At 39.5% G+C, this 9,294-nt stretch overlaps 1 pseudogene; it reads left to right on the top strand.

Annotated features, from left to right (window-relative positions):
- Positions 1-228: 228 nt before the first annotated feature.
- Positions 229-888, top strand: LOC119523762 (annotated as a pseudogene).
- The last annotated feature ends 8,406 nt before the right edge of the window (positions 889-9,294 follow it).

The raw sequence follows: 9,294 nt of genomic DNA, 5'->3' as shown, positions 1-9,294 counted from the left end.
AATGTTGTCAGAAGAAGGCACTGAAGAGTGATCAAAAACAGGCAGAGGCGCCGGAAATAGCGCGCAGGCCCACAAGTCCTCATGGTGGCTGTGGGTTGGGTGCGGTGCGGTGGTGACTGAGCTGTGAAACTGGTGAGCATTCACTGAACCCCAGTCTGGCCTCTGCATGCCCCCCGGGCTCTGCACCCCTAATGCTGCGTGGGTGCTGAGCCCGCTCCGGCCAGGAAGATGGTGAAATATTTCCTGGGCCACAGCGTGCTCCGGAGTTCCTGGGACCAAGTGTTTGCTGCTTTCTGGCAGCAGTACCCAAACCCCTATAGCAAACGTGTCTTGATGGAAGACAGTTCACCGGGAGGTGACCCCTGACCAGAAGCTCCTGTCCCGGCGACTCCTGACCAAGACCAACAGGATGCCTCGCTGGGCCGAGCAACTATTTCCTGCCAATGTTGCTCACTAGTTGTACATCTTGGAGGACTCTATTGTGGACCCACAGAATCAGACCATGACCACCTTCACCTGGAACATCAGCCACGTCCGGCTGATGGCAATGGAGGAACAATGTGTTTACCATGTGAACTCGGATAATGGCGGCTGGACCAAAATCCGCTGGGAAGCCTGCATGTCCTCTAGCTTATTTGGTGTCTCCAGGGCTGTCCAGGAATTTTTGGTCTGGCCCTGTTTAAAAGCAACATGACCAAGACTGTGAAGGGTTTTGAATACATCTTGGCCAAGCTGCAAGGTGAGGCCACTTCCAAAACATTTATGGAGATAGCCAAGGAAGCCAAGGAGAAGGCAAAGGAAACTGCACTGGTAGCTACAGAGAAGGCCAAGGACCTTGCCAACAAGGCAGCCACCAAGAAACAGCAGCAACAGCAGCAGTTTGTGTAGCCAGCCCGGGCCCTCCTACCACCACCACCACAGCACACCAGAGAAGCCAGCTCAGCCCTCTCCGCCTTTTCCCCATTGTAACTTATTATTAAAAATCAACTTCCAGCCCCACCCCCCCCCCAGAAAAAAACAGGCAGAAACTAGAAGGGAGTATGACCACAGAAAGAAGAAAGACAGATTGCCTGAGATTCACATTTAAATGGCTTTGTCACTTGAGGCCATTACCCAGTCTATGTAGTGCAAACAAAATTGAGCTCCAGCAGAAGGCAGCAGTATTATCAGGCTGGGGAGTCAAAGCTTGGAGTTTGAGGTTGCACAATCAGATGGAAACCAGAGCAGTGAGAATCTTAAATGGAAGAAGTGAAGGGGGAGGGAAGCAAAATCTGTGCATAAAATTCCCATATGTGTGGATTGTTAAACTGTACATCCAGGAACAAGGTAGAAAGCAACAGCTAGAAGGCTAAAAGAGCTGAGCATCTGCTTGGTCCTAGGGAGAAAGAAGTTCAAATCTCACCAAATTCAGGACTTGTTAAACAACTCTTATTTCCATTACAACTCTTAAATGCACCTGCCCTTGGAGCAAATACATCACAACTGTTTAAAGGATTGTGGGGGGGGGGGGGGGGCAGATGGAATTATGTTTTTGTAACATTCTTATGTTATAATGAAGTGGAATAATAATAATTCAACCTGTATGGTGATAAGTTAAGGATGCATATTCTAGTCTCTAAAGCAACCACTAAAAAAACTAATACAAAGAGATTTAGCTAAAAATCCAATAGAAGAAAAGAAAACTTCTAAACAGTACTCAGTCATCTCAAAAGTAAACAGGAATGGAAAAACAAATGAATAAAAACTGGAAGAGACAAATAGAAAAAAATGCAAGATAGTTAAATCTAATTATGTTATTTATAAAATAACTGTATCATTAAATGTATATTAACTAAACAATCCATGGTAGTTTGGAGAGCACATAACCCAGAAAAAATCATGTTCTTAAAACTAATCCGTTCCTGTGGGTGTGAGCCCATTGTAAGTAGGATGTGACCCACCTCATTCAGGATGGGTCTTTCTCCTCTTACCGGAGTCCTTTATAAGTGAAGTGAATACAGAGAGAGAAAGGGAATGCCAAGGAAGTAAGAAGCGGAAAGAAATGAAACCTGGAAGAGAGAGACAGCAGATGCTGCCTTGTGCCTCATCATGTATCAGAGGAGTCAAGGATTGCTGGCAGTCAGTCTTTGGGAAGAAAGCATTGCCTTGATGATGCCTTGATTTCAATATTTTCAGGCCTCAAATTGTAAGCTAAGTTTCCATTGTTTGAAGCCAACCCATCTCATGGGATCTGCTTTGAGCAGCCTAAGAAACTAAACCACACACTAATTAAAAATTGGGCATTATCCGAAGAATAAAAAGCAAGATCCAACTATACAATGTTTACAGGAGATACATTTTAAATATAAGACAATGACAAGTTGAAAAAAGATGAGAAAAGAAATACCATACAAATATTAAGCATAAGAAAACTGGTTTTACTGTGCTAATATCAGACAAAATAGACTTCAAGACAATATCTGTTACCAAAGATAGAGAGGAACAAGAAGACATAACAATTCTAAACATATATGAAGTATTAACAGAAATTTAGAAAACACAAAACACAACTTTACAGAACTAAACAGAGAAAATAAATGATCTATAATAATAGGGATTTTAAAACAACGTCTCAGTAATTTATAGAGCAAGCATACAAAAAAATCAGCAGGAATATAGAAGACTTGCACAATGCTTTCAACTAACTTGGCCTAACTGATAATTTTAGAACACTACACTCAATAACTGCATAGAATTCAAATTCTTTTCAAATGCACATAGGACATTCATTAACATTTGCTTTTTGCTGGGCCACAAAACAATTCTAATAAATTTGGAAGGTTTTAAATCATTACAGAGTATGATTTCTGACCACAAAGGATTAAATTAGAAAACAACAATAAGATATTTGGGCAATAAGAAATTATTCCAAAATATTTGGGAATTAAACAACATACTTTGTTCTAGTTTACTAATGCTGCCGGAATGCAAAACACCAGAAATATAGAAGACTTGCACAACGCTTTCAACTAACTTGGCCTAACTGATAATTTAGAACACTACACTCGATAACTGCATAGAATTCAAATCATTACAGAGTATGATTTCTGATCACAAAGGATTAAATTAGAAAACAACAATAAGATATTTGGGCTTTTATAAAAGGGGGTTTATTTGATTACAAAGTTACAGTCTTAAGGCCATAAAGTGTCCATCAACAAAGGGTACCTTCACTGGAGGATGGCCAATGGTGTCTGGAAAACCTCTGTTAGATGGGAAGGCACGTGGTTGGCATCTGCTCCAAAGTTCTGGTTTCAAAATGGCTTTCTCCCTGGACGCTCCTCTCTAGGCTACAGCTCCTCAAAAATGTTGCTCTTAGTTGCTCTTAGGGTGTTTGTCCTCTCTTAGCTTCTCTGGAGCAAGAGTCTGCTTTCAACGGCTGTCTTCAAACTGTCTCTCATCTGAAGCTACTCTCTCAGCTTCTATGCATTCTTCAAAGTGTCCCTATTGGCTGTAGCAAGCTCCCTCCTTCTGTCTGAGCTTATATAGTGCTCCAGTGAACTAATCAAGGCCCATGCTAAATGGGTGGGGCCACACCTCCATGGAAATTATCCAGTCAGAGTTATCACCCATAGTTGGGTGGGGTGCATTCCCATGGAAACAACCTAATCCAAATGTTCCAACTTAATCCCCACTAATATGCCTGTCCCCACAAGATATAATATGTACAAACCAGTACACACTTCTAAATAACTGGTGGATCAAAAAAGAAATCATAAGAGAAATTTTAAAATATATTTAGCAGCCAATGAAAACACAATATATCAAAATCATAGAATGCAGCTAAGGGAATTCTTAGCTGGCTAATTTAACTTTAAATGCTTATATTAGAAAATAAGAAAGGTATAAAATTAATGATGTAAGTTTTTACTCTGAAGAAGAGCAAATTAAACTTAAAATAAGTAAAAGACATGATAAAAGAGCTGAAATCAATGAACAGAAAACTAACAATGGTAGAGAGTATAGAGTCAAAAGTTGCTTCTTTCAAAATATTAACAAAATTTAAAACCAGTGTATCTCTAGCAAGACAGATCAAGAGAAGAAAGAGAAAATACAAATTGCCAGTATTAGGAATGGAAGCAAGAACATTGCTACAGTTTCTATAGACATTAAAAAGATAAAAAGAATGTATTATGACCAACTTTAGGCTAATATAATGGAAAATTTATATGAAATGGATGAATTCCTTGAGAGACACAGCATAAAAAAACTGACACAAGAAGAAATTTAAAAATCTGAATATCTCTATACTACTAAAAAAATTAAATTCATAATCAGAAGCCCTCTCACAGAGTAAAATCCAAGCCCAGATACTTTCATTGGTAAATTCTATCAAAACTTAAGCAGGAACAATATTAATGTTACACAAACTCTTCTAGGTGGAACTGTTTCCCGATTCACTTTATAAGGTTCGCATAACACAGGTACCTCAAATTATCAAGAAAAATTAAAATAAATAAATTTACAGATCATTTATTCCTTACCAACATTAATGCACAAATCCTCAAAAAATGTTAATAAAATTAATTCAGCAATAGAGACAAGGGATAATATGTTACAACTAAATGGAATTTATCACAGGAATGAAAGCTTGTTTCAAAATTTGAAAACCAATTAATGTAACTTGAATACATTAATTTAATAAAGGAAAAACCATGTGATCACTTCAATAGGTAGAAAAATAGCATTTGGCAAAATTCAACACGCATTCATGGCAAAAACTCAGAAAACTAGGACTGGGGGGCTTAATCTCATAAATGTTAAAAAATTCTACAGCTAACATCATAATTAATCAAGAAAATATTGAAAGCTATAACCCTATGATTGGGATTAAGGAAAGGAATGCTGTTCTCACCACTTCAATTCACGACATAACTGGAGGTCCTTTAGGGAAAGAAAGGAAAAAGAAAAAAAGTCATAAAAATATGAAATCAGTTAAGATGGCAGAGTAGGGAACTCCAGAACTCAGTTCATCTGCCAGGGTAGCTAGTAAATATTCAGTAACTGTCTGAAACAACTGTTTAGGGGATCTAGAGATCTGGTCTAGAAACCAGAAGAACACTGTACACACTCCAAGGAAGAACAGAACTGATAAACTGTGGTGAAGAGCTGTGAGTAGAAATCTCCACACTACAGAGGATGATGCTCATCCCCCACTCTCAGGGCAGGCAGACACAGGATCCAGTCCCTGGCTGGAAATAAAAATCCTCTTCCCCAAGAACATGGGGGTGGAGCATGGTCAAACCCTGATTGTGGCTTTTCTCAGCAAACTCAGATCTCTGTGATCTGGCTGTTGGGACAGTTATAGTTTTAACCCACCAAGGACAAAAGTTGCCAGAAGCATCTGTTTCAACCTTGCCCCTGACAGGGGCAGGAACAGTGAGGAACAGTTGGCTGACAAATGCTATCTGCATTTTGGAGACTTATTGTCTTAGGGCTGTGGAGAACAATTTGCTGAAGGATGGCTCTTCCCCAAGAATTGAGGGTGGTGGGACATGGCTGAGCACCAATTGCTGCTTTTGATTAGCAAATTCAGATCACTGGGTCCCAGCTCTAGGGAAGCTACAGTTTCAACTCACCCAGGACAAAAGTTTCTGTCAACCTCTCTTTCAACCCTGCCCCCACAGGTGTGTAAACAGGGATTTAGTGACACAGTGCCTCCTTTAGGCTGTGGGGAATATTTTGTTGAAGGGCAGCTCTTCCCCAAGAAAAGGGGGGGGCATGGCCCAGCACTGGTCATGGCTTTTGATTAATGAATTCAGATGGCTGAGTCCTGGATTTGAGCTATGGTTTCAACCTGTCCTGTACAAATGCAGCTGACAGCCCCTGTTTCAACAACACCCTTGACAGGGGCAGAGTCAGTGAAAACTTAAAGGCATAGTACCTTCTTAAGTCTGTGAGGAACAGTTGGCTGACAAATGCTATCTGCTAGGCAAGCCAGCAAAGTATGGATTTGGGGAGCCATCAACGAGAAGTTTGGCATCCTTTCAGGTCTTCTCCCCAGGGCAATTTGGAACAAATCTATGCCCATTTCATGGGTCCCTGACCCTATTTTGTCTGGGAAACACTGGCTTGGGAAAGTCGTCTCCATGGGGGCCCTCTTCCTAGAATTTGCCCTCTGGGGCAAAGCTATACACGACAAGAGGAATGTTAAACTATAGAGGCAAATTAAAAAAAAAACAGAACAGAAAAACATTCTCAGAGAAGGAATAGGGGAAAGAAAGATTTCTACTTCGGTGAAACAATTGCACAAATCATGCATTCTGAAAAATTGTACTGTATGTCCAGGGCAAGAATCAGATGAATAGGTGCTGAAAAACTCTGATCAGTTAAACATGAGCTATTCTAAAGGTCTAGCATAAGTTGAACCAATTGTAAAAGAAGAGCCTTAGCACAAAGCCAACAAATAAGAAAACCCTAGGCAAGACAGAGAAACAGAACTCCAAAGTAATCTCATGAAGAAAATCAGATGCATAGACACCAGCAAAAAATTACAGGCCATACTAAGAAACAAGAAGATATGGCCCAGTCAAAGGAACAAATAGAGACACAGAATTTCGAACAACTAATCAAAGATGTTCAAACTTATCTCCTAAATCAATTCAAAGAGATGAAGGAAAATATGGCTAAAGAGATGAAGGATATTAAGAAGACACTGTGTAAGCACAAAGAAGAATTTGAAAGCATAAAAAGAAACATAACAGAAATGATGGGAATGAGAGACACAATAGAAGAGATTAAAATACACTAGAGGCATTGTTCTAGTTTGCTAATGCTGCCAGAACGCAAAACACCAGAGATGGATTGGCTTTTATAAAAGAGGTTTACTTGGTTACACAGTTACAGTCTTAAGGCCATAAAGTGTCCAAGGTAACACATCAGCAATCAGGTTCCTTCACTAGAGGATGGCCAATGGTGTCCGGAAAACCTCTGTTAGCTGGGAAGGCACATGGCTGGCATCTGCTCCAGGTTCTGGTTTCAAAATGGCTTTCTCCCAGGACATTCCTCTCTAGGCTGCAGTTCCTCTTAGTTGCACTTGGGGTATTTGTCCTCTCTCAGCTTCTCCAGAGCAAGAGTGCTTTCAATGGCCATCTTCAAACTTTCTCTCATCGGCAGCTCCTGTGCTTTCTTCAAAGTGTCCCTCTTGTCTGTAGCGCCTCTTCAAAACATCACTCACAGCTGCATTGAGTTCCCTCTGCCTGTCAGCTCATTGATATGGCTCCACTGATCAAGGCCCACCCTAAATGGGCGGGGCCATGCCTCCATTGAAATATCCAATCAGAGTCATCACCCACAGCTGGGTGGGGCGCATCTCCAAAGAAACACTCAAGGAAATCTAATGAAAACTGATAACGTCTGCCCACACAAGATTACATCAAAGATAATGGCGTTTGGGGGACACAATGCATTCAAACTGGCACAGGCATACAACAACAAATTTGAACAGGCAGAAGAAGTAATCAGCGAGCCAGAAGACAAGACAGTTGAAATCTTACAGGCAGAACAGATGGAGAAAAGAATGGGAAAAATTGAGTTGAAATCTTACAGACACAAGAACAGATAGAGAAAAGAATGGGAAAAATTGAGCAGGGTCTTGAGGATTTGAATGATAGCACAAAGAGCAAAAGCATATGCATCATGGGTATCCCAGAAAGAGAAGAGAAGAGAAAAGGGGCAGAAAGAATATTTGAGAAAATAATGGCCCCAAATTTCCCAACTCTTACGAAGAACATAAATATATATATTCAAGAAGTGCAACATACTCCAAACAGAATAAATCCAGATTTACTCTGAGACACATACTAACGGGGATGGCAAATGCCAAAGATAAGGAGAGACTCCTGAAAGTGGCAAGAGAAAAGCATTTCATCACATACAAGGGAAATGTCATAAGGCTAAGTGCTGAATTCACATCAGAAACCATGGAGGTGAGAAGGTAATGGTACGATATATTTAAAATACTGAAAGAGAAAAATTGCCAGCTAGAAAGTTTTTATTTGGCAAATCTGTATTTCAAAAATGAGGAAAGTTTAAAACATTCACAGATAAACAGAAACTAAGAGTTTGTCAACAAGAGATATACCCTATAAAAAATACTAAAGGGAGTTCTGCAGACAAGGAAAATACAGGAGAGAGGTTTGGAGGAGAGTGTAGAAATGAAGATTATCTGTAAGGGTAACTAAAAGGGTAAAAAGAGAGACAAAAATAAGGTATGACATATAAAAACCAATGGATCAAATGGTTGAAGTATGCACTGCTTTTACAGTAATATCATTGAATGTTAAAGAATTAAACTCCATGAGTGAAAGACACAGATTCACAGAATAGATAAAAAGGAATGTTCAATCTATATGCTGCCTACAAGAGACTCACCTTAAACTCAAGGACACAAACAGTTCAAAAGTGAAAGGTTGGAAAAAGATATTCCAAGAAAACAGTAACCAGAAAAGAGTAGGGGGTAGGTAAATTAACACCAGACAAATAGACTTTAAATGCAAAACTGTTAGACAAAGGGCACTATATATTAATAAAAGGGGCAATCCACCAAGAAGAAGTAACAATCATAAATATTTATGTACCTAACCAGGGTACCCCAAAATACATGAGGCAAAAACTGGCAGAACTGAAGGGGGAAATAGATGTCTCTACAATAATAGTGGAGATGTCAATACACCACTTTCAAGGCAAACACTGGCAGAACTGAAGGGGGAAATAGATGTCTCTACAGTACTCCACTTTCATCAATAGATAGAACATATAGACTAAGGCTCAATAAGGAAACATAAAACTTGAATAATGTGATAAATAAACTAGATATATACAGAATATTACACCCCCAAACAGCAGGATATACTTTATTCTCAAGTGCTCACAGATTATTCTCAAGTGCTCACAGATTTTTCTCCAGTTGGGTCACAAAACTAGTCTCAATAAATTTAAAAAGAACTGAAAGCAGGGATGTGAACAGACATTTGCACACCAATGTTCATAGCAGCACTATTCACAGTTCCCAAAAGGTGGAAGCCACCCAAGTGTCCATCAACCAATGAATGGATGAACAAAATGTATATACATATGGTGGAATATTATTCACCTGTAAGAAGGAATGAAGTCCTGATGCATGCGACAACATGGATGAACCTTGAGGACATTATCTTGAGTGAAATAAGCCAGACACAAAAGGACAAATATTGTATGACCTCACTAATATAAGCTAATAATAAACAAACTCATAGAGTTATAATATAGAATATA

Source organism: Choloepus didactylus, chromosome X (assembly GCF_015220235.1).
Source record: "Choloepus didactylus isolate mChoDid1 chromosome X, mChoDid1.pri, whole genome shotgun sequence".
Taxonomy (NCBI): domain Eukaryota; kingdom Metazoa; phylum Chordata; class Mammalia; order Pilosa; family Megalonychidae; genus Choloepus; species Choloepus didactylus.
This window is presented reverse-complemented; position numbering and strand designations above follow the sequence as displayed.